Source organism: Myodes glareolus, chromosome 21, assembly GCF_982192425.1.
Source record: "Myodes glareolus chromosome 21, mMyoGla1.1, whole genome shotgun sequence".
Lineage (NCBI taxonomy): Eukaryota > Metazoa > Chordata > Mammalia > Rodentia > Cricetidae > Myodes > Myodes glareolus.
The window spans coordinates 18,156,148-18,179,243 of NC_142046.1; the positions used below are offsets into that span (position 1 = coordinate 18,156,148).

The 23,096-nt window shown below is 50.0% G+C and overlaps 1 protein-coding gene across 5 annotated transcripts in view; it reads left to right on the forward strand.

Annotated features, from left to right (window-relative positions):
- The window catches only part of Brd3 (bromodomain containing 3), a 57,237-nt gene that overhangs the window by 8,952 nt on the left and 25,189 nt on the right, over positions 1-23,096 (forward strand). For 2 of the 5 annotated variants that reach the window (XM_085681467.2, XM_085681471.2), the window contains exon 1: positions 16,548-16,657. The exons of 1 other annotated variant lie outside the window; for it this stretch is intronic. The gene's annotated coding sequence lies outside the window, so the exon portion shown is untranslated. Of the gene's footprint in view, positions 1-16,093; positions 16,175-16,547; positions 16,658-16,945; positions 17,074-23,096 lie in introns of those variants that run through there. 2 more of the 5 variants (XM_085681469.2, XM_085681468.2) reach the window with 2 other exon arrangements.

The following is a 23,096-nucleotide window of genomic DNA, read 5'->3' on the forward strand; positions in this document are numbered from 1 at the left end:
TTTTTAGACCAGGTTGGCCTCGAACTCACAGAGATTTGCCTGCCTCTGCCTCCCGAGTGCTGGGATTAAAGGCATGCGCCACAACAGCCCGGCTCAGCTTCAGTTATATAACCAGTTCAAGACTAGTCTGGGCTACACTAGACCCTGTCTCAAAACAAACAGACAGACAAACATAAAACATAAAAACCATACATACTAATGATTACGAGATGACTAATATTGATGGTCAAAGTGATTGGATTGAGAAGTGCCTAAGAGGAGCTAGGAGATGGCTCAGTGGATAAAGCACTTGTGCAAGGGTGACAATCAGAGTTCTGATCCCCAGCCCCCATGTAAGTGTTGAGTGGGTAATCCCAACTCAGAGTCTCTGGGGCAAGCCAGATGGCCACACTAGCCAACTCACCCAATTTCAGGTTCAGTGAGAGACTGCTTTAAATATTACCTGGGTGGTGGTGGCAGCGGCACATGCCTTTAATCCCAGCACTCGGGGACAGAAGCAGGAGGAACGAGTTCGAGGCCAGCCAGGTCTATGTTATGCCTGCATTATGAGTCCCCTGTGACCACCAGGAGTCCGAGTTCGTGTGCAAAAGCAAAGAGCTTTAATTGCAAGCTTGAGCTTGGGTCCTCTGCCTGTTCCGACACTGCAGTTGGATCAGAGAACACTGAACTCAGCTATGGTAGGGATTTTAAGGAGTAAAGGATGGGGGAGGGCAGGGGAATTATGGATTCAGGTGGGGGTTGAACTCCTGATTGGTCAGGAGTGGGACAACAGAAGTCTTATCAGACAGGGATTGGTACTGGCATTGCTGCAAGGAAATTGGCAGCCTATGTACAAGTTAGGTAATCAATCCTTAATGTTCTAGAGCATCTAGTACTTGTTTGTCTCAGTTCTGATTGGTACCCCGCAGAGTACACTCCGTGGTTTTCCTGGTTGTTGGAAGGGTGAGGCCTCGTCCCAGTATTCTTAGTCTGCAGCCTGTCATGGCTGCACTAATGTTAATTTAGGCCTCTTCAGTCTACAGAGCAAGTTCCAGGCAAGGCTACACAGAGAAATCCTGTCTTGAAAATCAACACCAACAAAAATAAAATAGGAAGAATGAAAGGAAGGAAGAAGAGTGATGGGGGAAGACACTCCATGACCAACTCTGGTCTGCAGGGACATCAGCATGGATATACATGCGCACACACGCACGCGCACACACACACACTCACACGAGAATTGCCTAGGGAAGTAGTAAGCACACTCCTGGGTTTGTCTGTGAAGATATCGCTATGGGGAGAAACCCATTTTAATTGTGAGCAACACCACTCCATGCCTAGGAACTCGGAGTGAAAGGAGAGAAGAGAGGGACCCTGAAACTTCAGGCATCTTCTCTGCTGTCTGCTGGACTGCTAGTCCTCTATCCCCAGATCGAGTGCTGGGATGAGAGGTGACACACCACACCTGACCTGCTCCCCATTGTTAGTGTTTAAAATTTTTGGTTTGTTTTCTTCCAACAGGGTTTCTCTGCATAGCCCCGACTGCCCTGGAACTTGTTCTGTAGACCAGGCTGGCCTCGAACTCACGGAGACCCACCTGAAGCTGCCTCACAGGTGCTGGGAATAAAGACACGGATCACTGTCTCTGCTGCTGCCGCCACCACCACCACCTGACTACTGCCTTTTTTTTTTTTTTTTTTTTTTTAATAAAAAGGGTGCCTGTGAGTTGAAAGGGCAACAGATCCCCAGAAGCTGGAGTTACAGGTGGTTTCAAGCCACCCAATATGAGCACCAGGAACCAAACTCTGGTCCTCTGAAATAGCAACAAGCAACAAGTACAATGCTATTAGATACTGAGGCATCTCTCCAGACTTGTGCTGTTCATTTTTATTTCTCTGGAAAAAATGTCTGTTCAGGTCCTTTGCTCATTTTTTAATCGTTTTTTTTTTTTGGGGGGGGTGGGGGTGAGGGAGCACATTTTCTTTCCATTTTCTTTTTTAAAAGTTCTTTCTTTTTGTAACTGAATTATAAGAGTGTCTCTTATATTTGAGATAGTAAGCCCTTAGTAATTGCAATACCTTCTTCCAGTCAGCTGGCTTCTTGTTCTGTTGCTTCTTTTGCTTGACGGAAGATTCTGAGGCTGGCGTGGCCTCCTTGATGTTTCTATTCTGTTACCCGAGTTTCAGTGTGGCGTTAAAAGCATTATCGCCAAGACCCATGTCATGCAGCTCTTCCTGGTTTCCAGAGGTTTTAGTCTTAGATCCTAGATATATAGTTTTTGTTTTTGTTTTTTTAATGTTTATTTATTTATTTATTATGTATACAATAGTCTGTGTGTATGTCTGCAGGCCAGAAGAGGGCACCAGACCTCATTACAGATGGTTGTGAGCCATCATGTGGTTGCCAGGAATTGAACTCAGGACCTTTGGAAGAGCAGGCAGTGCTCTTAACCACTGAGCCATCTCTCCAGCCCCTAGATATATAGTTTTGATCTGTAGACTTTTATGTGTGGTATCAGGTGAGACACAAATTCCATTCATTGCATGTGGAAGTCTCAATTTCCCAGCATCCTCTGAGTGTGGGCATGTTTGAAATGAGGTGATTGTAATGTCGCTTTGTTCCTGCACTTGCTCTTCTGTTCTAGTGGTCCACATGCCGTTTTCTTTTCTTTTCTTTTTCTTTTTCTTTTCCTTTGTTTTGTTTTGTTTTGTTTTTTTTGAAATAGGGTTTCTCTGTAGTGTTGTAGCCTGTCCTGGAACTTGCTATGTAGACCAGGCTGGACTCGAACTCACAGAGATCCACCTGCCTCTGCCTCCGCCTCCGAGTGCTGGGATTAAAGGCGTGTGCCACCACCACCCGGCCCACATGTCATTTCCAACACTATTGCTAAATGATATAACTTGAAAGCAGATCACACGCCATAACCCAAGCAGACATATCCTTGAGGTTTAAGGTTGGCACACACATGCAAATCAATCAGTGTCATTTGCCTCATGAGCAGAATGCAAGATTAAGTGTTATATCCAAGACATGCATAAAAGGCATTTGGCAAAGACCAACATCTTTTTATTTTTATTTTCTATTTTATTTTTGGTTCTTTGAGAAAAGGTTTCTCTGTGTAACAGCCCTAGCTGTCCTGGAACTAGCTCTATAGACTAGGCTGGCCTTGAACTCACAGATATCTGGGATTAAAGGTGTGTGCTACCACAGCCCGACTTTACTTTTATTTTTAAATTATGTGTATACGTGTGTGTGTGTGTGTGTGTGTGTGTGTGTGTGTGTGTATCAGCTTGTATATGTGAGTATAGTACCCACAAAGGTTAGAAGAGGGCATTGGTTCCCCCCTGAAACTGGAATTATAGGCAGTTTTGAGCCACTCGTAACCGAACTTGGGTCCTCTAGAAGAGTAGTACTTGCTCTTAATTGCTGAGCAATCTCACTAGCACCCTCCAACCTACCCAACAACCTTTCCTGATAAACAGAAAAGGAATGACAGCAACTCAGGAGTGTAAGTGAATTTCCTCAGTGCAATAAATGAAGCAACTGATGTGGAGGAGGAAACGGAAAGTTTGGGTTTAGGTTCTTCTTTTCCTTCCCCTAAAATCAGGAGCAATGAGATCCTGTCTCCAAAACAAAGTCAGCATCAAAGCACATCTATTCAATATAGTACCAGAAATACTGACGAGCACTCAGACAAAAACCATGGAGGAGGAGAAATGGGCATGGTGTGCACACCTCTGATCCCAGTGTGTGGACGGCAGAGGCAAGGGATCTCTGTGAGTTCTGGTCCACATAATGAGTTTCAGGACACACACACACATGCACTGAGAACCTGTCAATAAATAAATAAGCAAAATTATTCATGTTAAGATGAGAGCTGAAGCAGAGAACATGTGGGAAGAGAGAATGGAGGCCCAGGAAGGACAGCCAACTGTGATGGCAGGTTCCTTGTACCCTCCACATACCTGCATTCTGGTTTATCCAAGGCTCTCAGGAAGGTAGCAGCTCAAATGCCTCTCTGTCTTGTCTGTCTCTTTCACACACACACACTCATACACCACACTCGTACATATATCTCAGGGTCAGGGCCATGGGTTTGAGCCCCACATTGAGCACCATTTGTAACGAGTCTGTCTCTGTCCCACCTGCCAGCTCCCAAATAACCGCACATAGACTTATTAATTATGATTGCTTAAGTTTGTTTCTTACTAGTTTTTTTTTTTTTTTTTGGTTTTTCGAGACAGGGTTTCTCTGTATCTTTGAAGCCTATCCTAGAACTAGCTCTTGTAGACCAGGTTGGCCTTAAACTCACAGAAATCCACCTGCCCCTGCCTCCTGAGTGCAGGTGTGCACCACCACTGCCCGGCTTTTCCCTAGTTCTTATAACTTAAATTAGTCCATATTTTTTATCTATGGTCTACAACATGGCAGTACCTTTTTCCAGCATGGCATGGTCATCTCTTGCTTCCTCTGCAACACACAGACACACACACACACACACATACACACACATACGAGAGAGAGATAGACAGACAGACAGACAAACAGACTTAACTGTCTCATCCTCCTAATCACCTCAGAGAATCTTCTACTTGGCATCATTTCCCCATTTCTGAAAATGCAGACTGCTCTGATGGAGTTCAAAGGGACTTGAGCAATGATGGCTGTTTCCACACAAGCAAAGGTGTTGCTAAACACCAGGGCTGGACTGCATAGATCCACAGAGCTGCCAGTGATCACCAAGCAAAAAGCCACACCCATGCACCCTAGCTGGCCCAAGGCTGACTTGCTGCTGCTGCTGTTTTCCCCTCCAACCGCGGGCTGACAGCCACAGTCCACTGATGGCACCTAAGGCAAGGACTGGAGAATGGCAGGTAGACACGGGGCCACAGAGCAGCAGCAGCCCTTGGAGCCGAGCCCAGCAGGAGACACACGTTACAAACCCACACCTGTGGACAGTGGGTGAGCCTTGGGAAGGACTGCAGGCTGGTGTGGTCAAGCCTCATCAGTGACAGCATACCCCAGACACAACTGGAAGGAGGAGTTTGACTTACGGTTTCAACTGTGGTGGCTCAGCCCTGTCACACTGAGCCTGGGATGAGACCAGAACAGCATGGTGGAGGAGTGTGGCAGAGCAGAGCTGCTCACTTCATGGTGGGCAGGAAGCAGAGAGATGGGAAGGAGCCTGGGAGAACAATACTCCCTACCACCCCCAAATGATAAACTTCCTTCGACTAGGGCCTGCCACCAAAGATCCCAACTTCCTCCCAATAATCCCATCATTTCCTCCAAAACACAAGTCTGAACAAGCTCATTATAATGGTTTGTAATGGTTAATACTGTCAACTTGATATCTAGAATCTCCTCCGGGACAAACCCTTAGGTATGTCTGTAAGGGAGCTTTTAGGAAGGGTTAGTGGAGGTAGGGTGACCCACACTGGTGTGAAAGGAACCATGCCACGGGCTGAATAAAAATGAGAAAGGGAGAAGAACACCCCATCCGTCTCTACTTCCTGACCACAGATGTAGTATGATCAGCTGCCTCATGTTTGAGCCCTGAACCCCACATGGTAGAAAGAGAGAACCAATTCCCACAGGTAGTCCTCTGACCTCTACATGTGTGCTATGACATCCTTGTGCTAATGTACACACACAAAAATAAATAAAAAGTGTGTGTTGGGGGTACTGGAGAGATGGCTCAGCAGTCAAGAGCACTGACTGCTCTTCCAGAGGACCTGAGTTCCATTCCCAGCAACCACATGGCCGCTCACAACTGTCAGTAATTCCACGATCTGACATCCACACACGGACGTACATGTAGGCAAAACACCAATGAACATAAAATAAAAATAAAGTTAAAAAACATTCAATGGCTGCTAGTGTGTAAAAAATGTGTGTGTCCCTTGTCCTTTTGCTGTTGAATTTTTAAAAATTATAGTTTGTATACACACACACACACACAAATATATATATATATATAATTTGTTTTATTTGGGGAAAGTGCTTCTTACAAAATGGTATTTAACAAACTACAAAGCCATTTGCAACAGTTATTTGATCTTTTTTCTTTCTTTCCTTTTTTCTTCCTTTTTTTTCTTTTGTGGGTTTTTTCAGATAGGGTTTCTCCACGAAGCAGTCCTGGCTGTCCTGAAACTAGCTCTGTAGACCAGGTTGGCCTTGAACTCACAGAGATCTGCCTGCCTTTTCCTTCCAAGTATTGGAATTAAAGACCCACTACCACCACCACCCGGCTTAAAGGTTTATTTTTATATTACATGTATGAATGTTTTGCCTGCATACACTTGTTCTGTAGACCGGGCTGGCCTCCAACTCACAGAGATCCACCTGCCTCTGCCTTTCAAACAGTGCTGGGATTAAAGGCGTGTGCCACCACGCCCAGCTGACCAATTGTTTCTTCTTTGTTTTCTTTTCTTTTTTCCTTTTCTTTTTCTTTCTTCTTCTTTTTGACCAGTTGTTTCTTAAGTGAAAGAATGAATGTGTCTGGGCAAAGGGACAAATCCGAGCATCTCCCATGATGTTTTTTAGAAACAGCGGCAAAATGCAAATATAAGATTCTCCATCAAGGAACTCTAGCAGTTTAACTTTTGCTTGTCTTGTGGGCTGCCACAGCTTCCTTTAGTGGGAAGGGTGTTTATTACTGCAGAGCAATTATTCTCCTCCAACCAAGACCTCAGGACAATTTTGAATCCATCTGTCTAGCTACAAAGCTCAGGGGTAGAATGAGGCCCACAAAAACAAAGACTCACAAAAGAACCCCTAAAATGAGGACTAATTTTTTTCTTCCCCAGAAAGTGCCTGGATTTCCGAAAAGGCTCAAGCACACCACATTAAGTACCAACAGCAGCTTGTGTTGGTCACTGTGACAAGCAGGTTGCTCAACCTCTGCAGCTAATGCCATTTCTCTAGTATACAGACAGACAGAGGTGCTAGAACTGCTGAGTTAACGTCTACCCGTATACTTGAATCTTTAAGATCTACCTGCCACTGGAACTGAAACCCAACCCAGGTTTGTCCACTAAGGCTAAAAATACCGCACCTGTACGCAGATGGGCAGCTGCTCATTGAGTCCACCGGTCCTCGGGAATTATCTGCCATTAACGGGACTCCATCTTCTAGGTGCTTTAAGATTTTCTTATGTCAGGGCTGGGGATTTAGCTCAGTGGCAGAATGCTTGCCTAGCAAGCTCAAAGCCCTGGGTTCCTCGACACCAAAGGGGAAAAAACAAAACAAAAAAGATTTTATGCTAATCTTGACATATTTACACCGGCTTTGGCTACCCAGTAGTATTCCTTGTAAGCAATTAAATGAAAGCTCCAAATCATTGGACAAGCACATGTGAGAATTACAGGGTAGGGAACAGACATAAAATCACAGAGATACAAGGTATGGTAGCACACACCTTTGATCCCAGCAGGTAGATCTCTGTGAGTTCAAAGCCATCTTAAGATACACAGTTTCTTAAGATCTGCCCCCCATAATTTTTTTTTTTTGAGATAGGATTTCTCTGTGTAGCTCCAGCTGTCCTGAAACTGGCTCTGTAGAACAGGCTGATTTAGAACTCAGAGATCCACCTGCCTCTGATGGGATTAAAGACATGCACCACAACTACCTGGCTGAGATGAGATTCTGTCTCAAAAAGCAGACAAATAAACCAGGCAGTGGTGGTGTATGCTTTTAATCCCAGCACTTGGGAGGCAGAGGCAGGCGATCTCTGTGAGTTTGAGGCCAGCCTGGTCTATAAGAGCTAGTTCAAGGACAGGCTCCAAGGCTACAGAGAAACCCAGTCTCGAAAAACAAAACAAAACAAACACAACAACAAAAAAACAACGAAAAAAGCAAACAAACAAATAACACACACACACACACCAAAACAAAACCCAGAGGGCTGGAGAGATGGCTCAGTAGTTAAGAGCACTGGCAGTTTTTCAAAGGACCTGGGTTTAATTCCCAGCACCCACATGGTGACTCACAGGGGATCTAATTCCCTCTCTTGGCCTCACGGACACCAGGTACACGTGTGGTACACAGGCACATATGCAAGCAAAATACTCATACACAGCTGGGCATTGTGGCACATGCCTTTAATTACAGCACTCGGGAGGCAGAGGCAGGCAGATCTCTGAGTCTGAGGCCAGCCTGGTCTACAGAGGGAGTTCCAGGACAGCCAGGGAGAAACAGAAAAATCCTCTCTTGAAAAACAAAAACAAGAGTCCCCAAAACTTCATACCCATAAAACAATAAAATGAAAGTACCCACCCCCCACAGAGGTGTAGCTCTCACTGGAAATCAGAGGAGTCACCTTCTGTGTCCAACAGAAGGCACCTTGGGCTCCCTTTTCCCCATCGAGCCTACGCTTGTTTCCAAAACACATCCAGTATTTTCACCTTTGAACCTGGGGTCCTCAAAATGAGTGTCCAAGGTCCATGAACACAACTTGACTGAAAATAGATGATGCAACACGCTATACTGTGAGCTGAGAGACCCACCACACAGACTGCCTAGACACAGGCCACACTGCATAGGTGCCAGCTCCCAGCTGAGTTCACACAGCCACAAACTCCCAGCTTCTCAAACAGGTCCTACTGGTCCTCAAAGCCTGAAAGCCCCTCATCCCTACCTGTGGCCCAAAACACATGAAAATCTCACCCAGGTCAAAGGTGGCAACCTCCAGCCGGGCGGTGGTGGCACACATCTTTAATCCCAGCGCTTGGCAGAGGCAGGTGGATCTCAGTGAGTTGGAGGCCAGCCTGGTCTACAGAGCAAGTTCTAGAACATCCAGGATGGTTACACAGAGAAACCCTGTCTTGAAAAGCCAAAAAAGAGTGGCAACCTCTTCTTCATCACTGTTAGGCTTGCCTTCTTTTCTCAGTGAGCTCCCAGGAGTGGTTCCTCAGCCAGGGATGGTGGAGATGGAGGGCAATGTCTGTCTGATGGTCCTTCCCCTTTCTCTGTCCCTGTCGCTCCCACCTGTGTGTCCTTACTCACGATCTCATGGATAAGTTCATTTCTGCTTCTCTTCTTCCTCCCCCACCAGTACTCAGTCGGAATGACAAGTCAGCTGTATGATCCGGCATCACAGGGCAGGGCTTTATGATCTTGCTCTCAAATTGTTTAACACTCCTATACACTTGAGACTGTCTCTGTCTTTGCAGTTTGAGAGGAGCCCTGGGGTTGACTTTCGCACACACAGACCACATCCAGGCATCTCCATCACATTGTGTCCTTACCGAAATGTCTAGGCAAATGAAAGCAAGGTCCGAGTCCTCCTTGGGGGCCTCAGGGTAAGACTTTAGATGCTGTGACTTCTGGGCTGGACACTGTAATTTTATCAAATGCATGGTTTGCAAATCTTTTGTTTCAAGTAGGGGTGTCTGGATAGTCTTTTCCTATGTTTTAAAATATTTTTTATTTTATGTACATTGGTGTTTGCCTGAATGTATGTCTATGTGAGGGTGTCAGGTCCCCAGAACAGGAGTTACAGACTCTTGGGAGCTGCCATGTGGGCGCTGGGAATTGAACCCAGTTCCTTTAGAAGTCATCTCCCCAAACCTGTTTTGCTTTCATACCTTAGATGGGTGGGTTTCTTGTTTGCTTTTAAAAAGTTTTTGTGATTTCTTCTTTGATACCTCAGTTGTTTAAGAGTGCGCTATCAAATTTCCAAATATTTGCCAATTTTCCAACTTCCTTTTTGCGGTTGGCTTCTAGCTTCCTCTCACTCTGCCAGAAGATATACTCTGTCTGATGTTAGCATCTTAAAATCACTGCGACTTGCTTTGGGCCTGAAGCAGGGTCTTTCCGGGCATGTTCCACACTCACTTGAAAAGAACTGTAACCTGCTGTCGAAATGAGACAAACGGGAGATAGGAAGGAAGTGGGAGAATCGGTGGCACTGTCTTCTGCGGGTTCCTGTCAGACAAGTTGCTGTGTGGTGTCAGTTTACAGGCAGACGAGAGTCAGGAATCTTCAAGATAAATCCAAAGATCATGTTGTCTGAGGAACAGAACGGGGAAAGAATGAAGAAAATGAGAACAGAGCCCAAGACCCTTGGGGCCCTGGAAGAATGTTGAGTAGAAGGCCGTGCCAATAAATGATAACTGAGAAGTGGGACTTGTGCAACAGGGCTTTCTCTAGTGAGATTTCACGTGTGCATTAATAATACACCATGGGTATTAGTTACTTTAGGAGGTTTTTTTTTTTAAAAAAAGATTTATTTATTTATTATTATTATACAGTGTTCTGTATACATAATGTATGCCTGCAGGCCAGAAGAGGACATGAGATCTCATTACAGATGGCGGAGAGCCACCATGTAGTTGCTGGGAATTGGACTCAGGACCTCTGGAAGGACAGTCAGTGCTTCCCCCACTCCATCTGGAGACAGGGTTTCTCTGTAGCTTTGGAGCCTGTCCTGCAACTAGCTCTTAAAGATCAGGCTGGCCTCAAACTCAGAGATCCACCTGCCTCTGCCTCCTGAGTGCTGGGATTAAAGGCATGAGCCACCACCGCCCCACTCAGTCAGTGCTCTTAACCTCTGAGTCATCCCTCCAGTCCCTAGTCACTTTACTGTTGCTGTGATAAAACACCATGACCAAGGTAACTTGTAGGGGGATTATTTGGATTTATGGTTCTGGAAGGATAAGAATCTGTCATAGCAGGGAAGCCTGGCAGCAAGCTGCAGGCATAGCATCTGGGGCACTATACTGAGACCTCATATCTTTTTTTTATAGATTTATTTATTTATTAGGTATACAGTGTTTTGCCTGCATATCTGCCTACAGGCCAGAAGGGGGCACCAGACCTCATTACAGATGGTCATGAGCCACCATGTGGGTGCCGGGAATTGAACTCAGGACCTTTGGAAGAGCAGTCAGTGCTCTTAACCACTGAGCCATCCCTCCCTCCGGCCTGAGACCTCATATCTTAAACCTCAAGTAGGAAGCAGGGAGAACAAACTGGAAATGGCAGCTAGCTTTGAAACCTGAAACCACAACCCTAATGACATATTTCCCCTAGCAAAGCCACACCATCTAAACCTACCCAAACAGCATCACCAACAGGAGACCAAGTATTCAGTGATCTGAGCCTATGGGGAACATTCTTATTCAAATCACCCCAGCATCACGGGAGTCAAGAGAACAACCTGTGGAAGGTTGTTCTCTCCTTGTGGGTTGTAGGGACTGAACTCAGGTATTCAGGGAAGGGTTTTTACACAGATCCCAGAGTTCCTATCAAAGGGAAATGCAAAACAAAGACCTTCTTCCCTGTTTCTGAGCTGAACTGTCCAGCTTTGTTGTTGTTTAGTTTTCATTTTGCTGTTGTTATTTGTTTTGTTTTTAGCAGAGACAGGTTTCCCAGTGTAACCTTGGCTGTTAGCTAGCTACTGGAACTGCCTCTGTAGGCCATGCTGGTCTCCAACTCTCAGAGATCCACCTACCTCTGCATCCCAAGTGCTGGGATTAAAAGCGAGCGCCACTACTGCCCAGCAAATTGTCCAGTTCTATGTTCTCTTTCTTTCTTTTTTTGAGACAGGGTTTCTCTGTGTAACAGTCCTGGCTGTCCTGGAACTCACTGTGTAGAGTAAACTGGCCGATAACTCAAGAGATCTGCCTGCCTTTGCCACCAGAGTACTGGGATTAAAGCTGTGTGCCACAACACCCGGCTCAGTATATGCTCTTAACTGCTGAGCCATCTCTCCAGCCCAATTATTATTGTTTGATCTTGTGTGTGTGTGTGTGTGTGTGTGTGTGTGTGCGTGCATGCAGGTGTGAATGCAGGCAGCATCTTCTTTAGCTCCTCATGGTGATTACATCTTAAATCAAAACTCAGTGTTTACTACCTTTTTACCACAGGGAGGTGGGGTAAGAAAGGAAAAATGTCAATAATCAAGAGGAAAGGTAACTGAAATTACACAGTGCTTGGATCCATATTTCATGGTCCTGACCACAGCAGTCCGGTCTCTTGGAGCCCTGCTGATTTTCTCCCTTGCACCGAACGCCCTGCAGTCTTGCTTATGTACATAAGTCTGTCCCTGGGCATGCCCATTCATTGGCAGCTGGAGCTCTGTCTTGTTACTGGATAATGGCAATACGAGGTGGTCCCAGGACGTCCATCAAGGCCTCTGCAGTGAATGACTGCATCCTCTTTTATTCTCACTGATGTTCCGTGAGGGAGGTGTTACATCCAGGTGTGAAATCTGAGGCTGAGGTGGGGCACACCTGTCTGCTGCCCCACATCCTCCGCACCACTTTGTAACCACATCATGAAGCTGCTACGTTGCTCATTCTCTCTGCTCACTGGAGCCTGCGGGTTGCTCCAGGCATCTGCCTACTGTTTGTGCATGAGTGCGGTGTGCTGGGATTGACCCTGCAGCCTTGCATATAACTAGACAAGTATGCTACCACAGAGCTGTCCTGTCATCAACCGCCTTTTAATTTTTATTTCTTTCTTTATTCTATCTGTATTTCAAGACAGGGTTTTGTAGCATGATTAATAAAAACCCAGAGACAGAAATTGGGGTTCCACCTGAAGGTTAGAAAAGCAAATCAGCCAGCCACTAGCTCTTACCTCTACCTCAGCCCAAAATGGTGATCCTGCCTCCAGGAATCCTCAGAACGAGACACTGTCTGAGAGCTGTCTCTTCCTGTCTTATATTCCTTTCTAGGGCTGGGATTAAAGGCATGCACCACTATTGCCTGGATTCTATAGCAAACTAGTGTGGCTGCTGGGTTAAAGATGTGTGTCACCACTGCCTGGTCTGTCAAGGCTGATCTTGCGGCTGTTTTACTCTCTGAACTTCAGGCAAGCATTATTTATTAAAGTACCAATGAAATATCACTGCACAGTCTCTAGCCCTGGCTGTCCTGGAATTCACTTAGATCAGGCTGGCCTATAACTCACTTTGTAGACCAGGCTGGCCTTGATCCATTCTGCGTTTTTAAAGTACCTTATTATTGGGTTTGTGCAAATGGCTTAAATGGCTTTCTATTTTGGGGACAGGAAAAAGGGGAAAGTGATACAGCTCTGTTCCCAGCCCCACTCCCTCTGGACTCCCTTTTGTGAAAGAACCTTTTGTTTCCTCCTGGTGACAGTTTATCTCTTCAAGGTCAGACTACAAGTGTTTGTTGCAGATGAAATGGGCACTTGCAGCACGGTTGAGGCTGGCAATGTCACCTCACTGTCCGTTTGCTTCCACTGTCACATGGTCAGTGATTTTCACCCCAGAAAACTGCTCCAGTGGGGCCTGGAGAGAAGGTTTAGCAATGCAGAGAGCCTGTTGCTTTAGCAGAGGATCTCTATGGTGGTTCACAGCCACGTGTAACTTCAGCTCCAGGGGATCAGGTGCTCTCTCCTGACTTCCCTGGGCAGCACACATGCACATAGTGTGTGTGCAGATACACATGCAGGCAAAACACTCAGACACAGAAAGTAAATCTTTTGTGTGTGTGTGTGGGGGGGGGTTGAGACAAGGTTTTTCTGTAGCTTTGGAGCCTGTCCTGGAACTAGCTCTTGTAGACCAGGCTGGCCTCGAACTCACAGAGATCTGCCTGCCTCTGCCTTCTGAGTGCTGGGATTAAAGGTATGCACCACCACTGCCCAGCTACAGAAAGTAAATCTTAAAAACAAAACAAAACGAAAAAGCCAAACTGCTTCAAGATTCACACAGTGCCTGGCATACATCTCCAGCTGCTCGGAAATTACCAGGTTGTTAGGGGCTCTCTGCACCTCTCCAGATGCTGTAATGTAAGGGGCAGTCTGGGTGAAGTAGGAGGCAGAAGCTAGCACCTGGCTCGGAAGCCCAGTGGGGCCCAAGGAGTGTGGAATGACCAGAGGAGGCTAAGGTGGAGGTGCAGGTAGACGCTGGTGTACGGGAAATGAATACCCATTCCTTCGGCAGTTCAGAGGACTCACTAGGTGTCCTGGGCTGTTGAAGGCCTTAGAGGTATAAAAGAGGACAGACAAAGGCCACAAAGAGCGACAAGGAGGTAGAGAGCTGTGACAGCGAAGGAAGGGAGGCAGTGGCCCAACGTGCCTTCAGGCCTGCCTTGCCCCACCCCAGTCCTCCAGAAGCTGGAAAGTCAGGCCTATTTTTATATCTTTGACAGAGGAGGAAGCATGCCAGTGAGATTAGGAGGCTTCGCTTAAGGCTCAGCTTTGCTGGTGGTGGGATGCTGTGGGTGGGGACAGCCAGGGAACCTAGAATTCCTCCCTGTGCTCATGGGGCTGCAGAAAGGGACACCAGCACTGGCCCTGGGAATGGCCAGCTCAGGGCTGTAACATTCAGGTAAGGTCCTGTTCTATCCTCATACAGGTTAATTTCTAACAGATCCAGCCAGGCCCAGGAGAGGTGCTCCATTCAGCTCTGTGGGGTAGGTGGACATGTGTATAGTGCTGAGAGGGGAGACTAGGCCCCGGAGAGGCCCACGTTGTGTATTCCTAGGGGCATCTCAGTGACAGGTCAGAGGACAAGATGGACATGGCTGGAAGCTTTAAGTTGGTTGGTGGAGTGAGTCAAGTGCACACTGCCCATGACCTACAAGGACAAACCCTGAGGCAGATATTTTGAGGGGGAGCTTGAGAGGTATGTGGTGGAATCTTCAAAAAAAAATTTTTTTAAAAAGATTTCTTTCATTTCATGTGAGTGTTTTACCTGTGTTTATGTAAGAATACTATGTGCCTAACTGGCACCCATTGAGATCAGAAGAGGGTCTTAGATACCATGGAGCTGGGAACTACCAAGGGGGTGCTGGGAACTGAACAGGTCCTCTGCAAGAGCAATAGCTTCTCTTCACTCCTGAACCACCTCTCCAGCCCTAAGGGTTCTTTTTAAGTACCGAGGCACTGGGCTGGTGAGAGACGGCTCGGCAGGCCAAGGAACTTGTCTCCAAGCCTGATGATCCCAGTTTAATCTCCAGCACCCACAGGGGTCTCACACCTCTAAGTTCTACGTGTGCTCTGTGGCACATGCATACACACACAATAAATGCGAAAAAAAAAATGAAGTGGCCGGTGACTTGTTCTGTTGGCCAGAGTACTCGATGTGTCCAGAAGGGTGAGACGCAGATGGCAGGGATGGGAACAGAGCCTCCAAAGTGGCTGCAGTTCTGCAGGGTCCCAGTCACAGCTTTGGACTGGGAAGCCTGGCCAGGGGCCAGCGGTCTACTCTACTTGGAGCTTCCCCAATTACACTATCCTGCCCTGTGTCCAGTCTGACATCTAAAAAAGCAGAGCTTTCTTGCAGTGGCCACCATGACTCTGGCTGGGTGTGAGAGGCACCGATGGTGCAGGCTGGAAAGACAGTAGGAAACCTAGAGAGGTTCTGGCTTGTCCTCAGATATCTTTCCAAGAGTCCTGGACTTTGTGAGCTCTGAGACTTAGGGTAAGTCACTTTGCCTTCTTATGTCTCAATTTCCTCTCCAGGGACAGAACATCTTCGCTCTGTATGTGTGTGTGTGTGTGTGTGTGTGTGTGTGTGTGTGTGTGTGTGTGTGTGTCGGGGAGGCTCTGGCATTTAATACCATAACCACCTGCGCATTTCCTGCATGCAGCAAAGTGCCTGCTCAACTAGAAATAAACCCAGTGACACCAGGAGCCTGGAATGGGTCCAGGCCACACCAGAAAGTGGAACCCTACATTGGCAGGTTCAGCAAGCACTGATGAAAAACTTGTTTTGTGACGTTTTTGTTGGGGTCTACACTCACCCATCGTAAGTTACAGATGAATAAAAATGGACTAGGCACCGGGGTAATATTCACCGAAAAAGAGATCTGAACTGTGACCATGAACTAACCCTTTCAAAATGCAGAAGAGGGGTCAGAGACTTATCTCGTTCGTGTCTTTCCACGGGCAGGGCAGATGGGAACACACTGAGTCTCGTGGGGAGGGAAAGTCAGCCGGCACAGTCTGGGCATACTGTACTGGTAGGTCTTTAGCTTTGAAGAACTGGCACTCTTCCATCCCCAGCAGCCAGGTCTCTCCTGGGTCCCTAGGTCTCCATCCCGCCCCAGGGTTGTCGGGGCGGGATTGATCGCGGCTCCTCCCCGGTAGGGTCCGCCCTGCGCGCGCCCCCGCCAGGCTAATTAGGCACGCGGTTTGTTTACAAACACGAGCTCGGGGAAGGTGCGCGCCGCCCCGCAAGTGAGCGTCCGGGGTTTGAGGGAGGCCTCGGGGCGCCCAGGTAATGACCCCAGGGTCCTAACTGCTTTCCCGCCTTTCCCATGTTTTCCTGGGCTTCTGAAAATCCGCCCACCTGCTCTTGTCCTTGCAAATAGCAGGGAACACAGGAGAAAGCGCGCGCGGGCAGGCCGAGGTTCCAGCGACGCCCCGGGTCCTGGCGGGCAGCCTTCCAGCCCCGCCCCCACGCGCCCCCCGGGCCGGGCCCGCTAGCGGCCGGGTCGACAGGGCGGGCAACCGGGGGCGCGCGGGGCGGGGCGCGGCGCGGCGCCGGCGGGGCCGGGACATGTAGTCCGTGCAACTCGGCCTCCCCTGGGCGGCCCTGGCGCGAGCCCGGGCGCGGACTACGACTCCCGCCAGGCGCCGCGGCGCAGCGCATGAGCCCTGTACAGCTCCGGCGCGTCTATTATGCTGCCGGGGCCGGCGAGCCAAAGAGGAGCCGGCCGCGCGGGCCGGGAGGCGACGGCGCTGGAGCCGCCTAGGCCAAGTACGCCTTTCTCTTGCTTCCTTGTGCGTGCGGGGTGGCGGCGGCGGGACTGGCTGAGAGAGCGCGGCCCCAGGTGCATGGCGCAGGCCTCCCGCGCGTCCCGAAACCCCGAGCCCCGGGCCGCCGCCTCCGCCGCCTTTGTGCGCGGCCGCGGTGCAACAAAGCGCGGCGGCCGCCCGCCCGAGGTCGCGGCGGCTGCGCGGGCTCCGCTCCCCTCCGCTCTGCGCCGGCGTCTTGCCGGCCGCCTTGGGCTGGACTGGGAGGCGTCGCCTTGGTCGGAGCGCCCAGCCTGGACTTGGCACGGCCCGCGCGCTCCGCGCCAGCCCTCCCTCACGGAAGGGATTTTTTTTTCTTTCCCCTTTTCCTCTGCCCGCCATCTTCCGAAGGGGACTGCCCGGAGGACGCGGCGCGGGAAGGTGCGCGCGGTGTGCCCCAGGGTCGCGGCTGTGCGCTCCGGCGCCACTTTGCTGGCGCCGGCCTGGGCGGATCGTCTCGGGGCAGGCAGGCCAAGCTGGGCCTGGGCTCTGCGTGAGCCTTGCCAGAGGGGCCAGCGGCGGCGTGGCTTGGGGGGCGGCGGCCGCCTTTGCAGAGTTATGGCCCGGGAACGACTTTGCGCTCTCGCGAGTTACTGATTATTGCAGCCAGGCCAGGAAGAAACCCAGTTCACAGTTTGAAATCAGCCCGAAAGCGTACTAATCCGGGCGAGGTCGAGTTGAATCGAGGTGGGAGGGGTGGGGTGCACGTCTTTCCCCCCCACTTCGTGTACAGCACTCAAGCCAGTTGGGTGAGGAATGCGCACCCCAAAGCCTCTTGTATGAGGTTCTTGAAGGTTCCTGGTGAAGAAAACCTGACGGCCTGGGGAAGTTGTCTTCATCAGTTAGTTGCTGCGCCGGGGGCAGGGCTGACGTGGAAGCCTGAACAGCCTTCTTTGCCCTTGGGGGTAGGGGGCACGGAGGAGACTCACTGGGAGCCAGTGTGTGTGTGTGGCATACCGTTTCGTGAGTTCCCACTTTAGGACTCAGTCCTAAGGCTCTACCCTTTGCAATTTTGATCGAGAGCTCTCTGCCTGAAATAAGTGCACAGCTGTTGTTTCCCTCTGTACCTTAAACTTCCTAAACTGTTGTAGACGTTTGTGTCTCGGTGTGCGTTCTTCAGTGACAAAGATGGGGCTGGGTGCAAAAAGAAAAGTAAGTGGAGGAATTGCTGGGGCTCAGCTTCTGCCCCCCTTTGCCCCACGTGAGGACAAGCTGGTTGCTTTCCCCGTGTTGTTTTGCACTTTCTTAGTCCTTAAAGTGGCGTTCATTGTGTGTCCGTGGGGATGTCCCTGAAGAGAGCTGAGATCTCTGCTGTACTCCCTGAGAGTTTCTCAGCCGCTTTCCAGGTTACAGAACAGAGAGAGCTACTGCAAGGACCAGCCCCAGGGCCCAGTGACCTTTTTTGGTGGCCCCATGGCCTCTCATTCGCAAATAAAAGCCTGTTTGCTGTTCGTTCTGTCTGAGGCCTTGATGTGTGCTGTTTGCTGTAGATCAGGAGAGGTGAGGTACAGGCTTGACTCTCAGGAGGCAGGGGTAGTTTCTTTCTGACCTTGCTGGGGTAAGCTCTGGGCTTGAGCCAGGCGCTTGGAGTTTGGAGATCCAGCCCTAGCCCTGTGTCTGGGAAACCCAGGAGAGAGGCACTGAAAAGCTTTTGCAGGGTGGGTGACCAAGGGGGTGTGCCCCCAGTTTTGTTTTGTTTTTTTTTTTTAAAAGAAGGTGCCAAGTTTCTTTTCACAAAGCAGAGTAACTGCTTTCTTTGCACAGTGCAGTATCCTGCTTTGGAAGTGAGCTTTGAATGAGGGATGGAGGAGTAAAGGCTCCCTCCCTCCTTTCCTTAGACCCACAGAAAGTGAAAGTGGAGGAGTGTTGAAAGGGAAGGCACAGCCAGACTTGATTCTGCCCAAGCTCCTACCAGCCTGGAGCTGTGCCCCCAGGGCCTCCCAGGGTTACCTTGTCCACTTCCTGGTTTACTGTGGCAGAGCCTTGGGGGTGGGGGGGGGGATGGCCTAAGGCCACAAGTGGGGTGTTTTGCCTACTGTTCAAGTGAGTGCTGGAATGCCCAGATCTCAGAAGGAAGAGCCACAGGGAACTATTGACTGGGTAAACCAGCATCCAGTGGAGAACCTTTCTTGCTTCAGAAGGTACTGCGAAGTTGTGACAGAAAGCAGTGCTCCTTCCGTGGGGCAGCCTTGGACCTATGGGGTCCTGAGGAAGCTATGCCCTGCACCCGGGGTCTGCAGCCTCACCTGGGGGCTGCTGTTTGCAGTAATTTTTGACAGATGTGGTGCCCCTTTCGTTTATTTGTGGTCATTGCTGCCCTGGTTCCTGAGTCCAGTCCTCCGCATCTTAAGTGTTGGTGGGTTCTTTGCAGGGGAAAGTCCCATTTTGAGTGCTCACAATTTGGTTGTCTCTTTGTAGGCCTGTTGGTTGATCCATGTGTTTTGTGTGTGGGGGGTGGGGGTTGGGGTGGGCTGGCTTTGGCTCTGGCAGGTTAACACTGTGTGTGTGTGTGGGGGGGCTTTGACTTTGGCAGGCCAACCACACTGTTGGCTCTGATTTCTCAGTGTCTTTACTGCTTGATGGTCTTGAACTGGACATACCTTTGGGAGAACGCCCCCTCCCCAGTCAGGTACTATCAGAGCCCTACAGAGGAACTCACTAGGTGTTGGGGGTTGGAGGTGGAGGGGTTTCCAGCTGGGCAGAAGTGTCACATGGGTACAGTAATGTCCAAGGGTCCTTAGTCAACTGCCAGTGGCTTTAGAAGTCGGACTTCCTCACCCATGTCTAGATATTTCCAGAAGACATACCCAGACGCTGTGTGACCTGTAGAGGAGGAGCCCCGTGGGACCTGGAGCCTGAGGTGGAAGGAACATTTGTGTCACAGGCATTAAACCACAGGTCTTAGGGGTGGCATGGCCTCAGTTTTGCATAAGCATTGATACCTACTTGGGTTCAGTTGCAGTAGGTGCAGCTGTTGGGCCTGCTGAGACTCTGCTATGCCTTTTGAACACAGGACAGAAAGAAAGGGAGTTGAGCTCTGCAGGTAGCCTCCCTTGGGCAGTATAGCCTGTTAGACTAAGAGGAGGGTGGGTTACTACACGCCTCGGTCTACCCACCAGAGAGAGCTTTGGAGAACTGACCCAGCTCCCTGGAACCAAGGCAGATGCGAAAGACTTGGTTCAGCATTCTTAGCTCTGCTCCAGTCTATCCTAGGTGAGCCTAGGGCCTTGTCTTGAGTGGTCTGAGGACAGGGCAAGGTGGTAGCCCTGGGCTCCTGGCCCTCTGACTCACCCAATTCTGTGCTTTTTGACCTTGTAGTCTCCCGGCCGTCACCTTTCTCAGCCCTCCTTCCCACGTGTTCTGAGGGAACTGGTTCCTCAGGGCTGGAGGGGTGGCTGGTTGGAGGGGAGGGACTTGGGGAGTCACCCGGGAGTACGGACTGATGGAGGTGGCTTTCTGGCTGACACCTCTGTTGGGTGGCTGATGGATGGGAAGATGAGGTGGCTGAGCTGCTGGACTGTGAGCAGTTGTGTCGACCTCCCGTCCTGACCCCTGGTCTTGCTTTGGGATGTTCAGAGAGCTGAAAAAGACAAGGTGACAGCCCCTGTGGGTTTTAGTTGATCCATCTATAAATCAGGCCTCGAGTTGGGCTTTTGTCATGCAGCACAACAAGAGAGTGTCTCTTCTGTGACTCAACAGATCCAGGTGCCAGGTGGGTCTGCTGCCCAGCTTTGTTCTGTTCAGTGTGGTATCAGGCTCCCTGAGCCTTAGTGCACATGGGGCTACTTGGCGGCGGTGTGTGTGTGTGTGTGGTGGTGGTGCTGGTGCTGGTGCTGGTGCTGGTGCTGGTGCTGGGACTCCCTTTAAGTACAAAGCTTGTGATCCACCTTCCCTCCACAAGTGTCCTCCAGAGAATGTAAGGTGTCTCTTAGCACCTCACAATGGTCTTGTGTGGGGTGGCTATGGTAGGGTGTTTCTGAGGCCCCTTCTGGAGACCACAGTCTCCAGACATAGAGCAGCTTAGTTTCCTTGGGTGGACTGCTAGATTATGAGACATAGAGACCTAAGAAAAACCAAAACTTGTGAAGCCTGAGGAGCCTGGGCCTATGGGCGATTCAGAGGTGTGGTGCGGTGACAGCTGCAGCCACAGAGCCTATGTGCCCTTCCTTCCATCAAACGGTCATGGGTTCCACAAAGCTGGCCCTTCATGGGGTGGGGCTTGGCCTATCAGAGCTGGGTCCCCTGCCAGACAGGGCCAGGCAGCTGCTAGAAGCAGGTGTGGTATGACCAGGGTGAGCTTGGGGTGCTGACTGGGCCTGCCTAGCAGTAAAGGACAGGCAGTGCCACTCAGGGGAGTCTCCAGTGGACAGGGAGGGCCCATATAGACCCGTCTGCCTTGAGGCCCCCAGCCATGTTCCTCCCCAGGCTCCAACAGCAAAGAACAGTTGGCTCTGTCTGTCACATAATTGGCCTTGCCCTAGCAGATCTGTTTTCCCAGGCCTGGAGGACCAACCCTAGGGTGGCCCCTCCCAGGGCACCCAACTGGTATGCCAGCGTGAAGGCAGAGTGGCATCGTTGAGAGTTCTGTAGGGATAGTGATGCGTCTGGGTAGATGGCCCTGTTGGAGCCTGGCTCTGACTCCTGCCTGGGCCATATTCTCTACATCTGAGAGGTGGAGTGCATGTATGCTTACCAATGTATTAGAACTAGTAGCAAGAACCTGGGATTGAACTTGGACCACTAGAGTTCCAGGGATACAGAAACCTAGTGTAAGGAGGGACCCATTGGTATAGGGTCCTCTAAAGCTATGATGACTTGAGGGGAATGGGGAGACTAGGGCATGGAGATATGATGACCTTAAGTGTGTAGAAGTAAGCTCCTGCTTCTCACAGAAGACTCTTGGGGGTGAGGGTGGAAATGGACGGGGACTCTGCATAGCCTTGACTGTCTTGGAATTTGCTATGTAGATCAGGCAGGCTTCAGACTTAGAGATCCTCCTGCCTCTGCCTCTGTCTCCTGACTGACACAGCCTCTTTAAGGCATCTTGCTGTTGGCAGAGCGTGGTCTGTGGTCAGCTGAGGCCCTGCCCTTTGAGTCCCCTATTGAGATCTGGGCATACCCAGTCTTGCTTCCTTTGTATTCTGACCACCCATGGAATTTCCTCAACCCCTCCATCATCTATGCCTGTGCTGCCCCCCCACAAGCCACTTTTTGCAGATCTCAGATGTCCCCAGCTGGGAGCCCCTTAGGATGGCCCCTGCCTTTCTACAGCTCAGACTCTTTGGAGTCCCTGGGGCTGGACTAACTCTACCCCTTCCTGACTCTCCCCCATACTTGCCAGGGCAGCCTTCCCAGAGAGATAGTTCTTTCAGCTTGCCTTGAAACTCAGCGTAGAGGCTGCTTCTTCCCTGGATCCCAAGAAAAGCTTTCCAGGCTAGATATACTTCCACAGCCTGGCAACTGTCCCATGCCTGGGCTGACCCAGGCTTGACATGGGGGAAAGGTGCTAAGTGCTTGGGTAAGTAGCTGTGGAATTGACCTTTGCCAAGCCTGAACACTGGGCTGCAGGGGGTTCTGGCCCTCAGGTCCCTGCTGTCTAGTACTGCTGGCCTGGTGTGGTGGGAGGATGTGAGTTGACAGGAGGAGGCTGTGAGATTGCATTGTGCTTATTGGGTGTTTTCCGTGGTGATACAATTGCAGGTTTCTATCCCTCCATGTCTCTCCAGGGCCCCTGAGCCATGGCCTCTCACCTTTGCTGATTTGTCCTTTGGACTTAAAGGGCTGGATTTTTCCTTTCATTCTTGGACATGGGGAAGTGTTGGTGGCCTGCCTAAGGCCGTACAGTAAGGCTGAAAAGCTGCAGGATTAAGGCCTTCCTTCCCTCCGTCCTGAGTGGCTTTGGCAGGTGGGCAGGAGGGTGGGGGAGTCAATGGGAGAGTTGACTCTATAGACCTTTCTTGCCTTTCCTTGGTATGGTGAGGTGGCTGTCATCAGTGTAGGATATGAATTGACCCCGCCCTCTCTGGGTGGCCCCTCTGCAGCCTTCAGGGACTCACTAGAGCCTTGCTCCAGGCTTCCTCTGGTGCTTGTGGGCCTTTGTGGTTTGTCTGAGTTTCCACACTAGGTGGTTTCACATCCTCCTGAGGCTGATGCCTCCTCAGACGGACTTTCACCCATAGCTGTTCTGAGATATTGCCCATTGTGGGTCCCGTGCTGTCCTGGAGACCCAAGTGAGGGGATTCCAGGGTGCTGTAGAGAAGTCAGGCTCTGCTGAGTGGCAGGCCTGGGGAAGGGGACCTCAGTTTCCCCATGAGATACAGGCCCTACCTCTGTCATGCCTGACTGAAGTGGTTGCTATGAGTGTTAGTTATACTCCTGTGTGGAAGCGTCTGTGACCAGTCCTT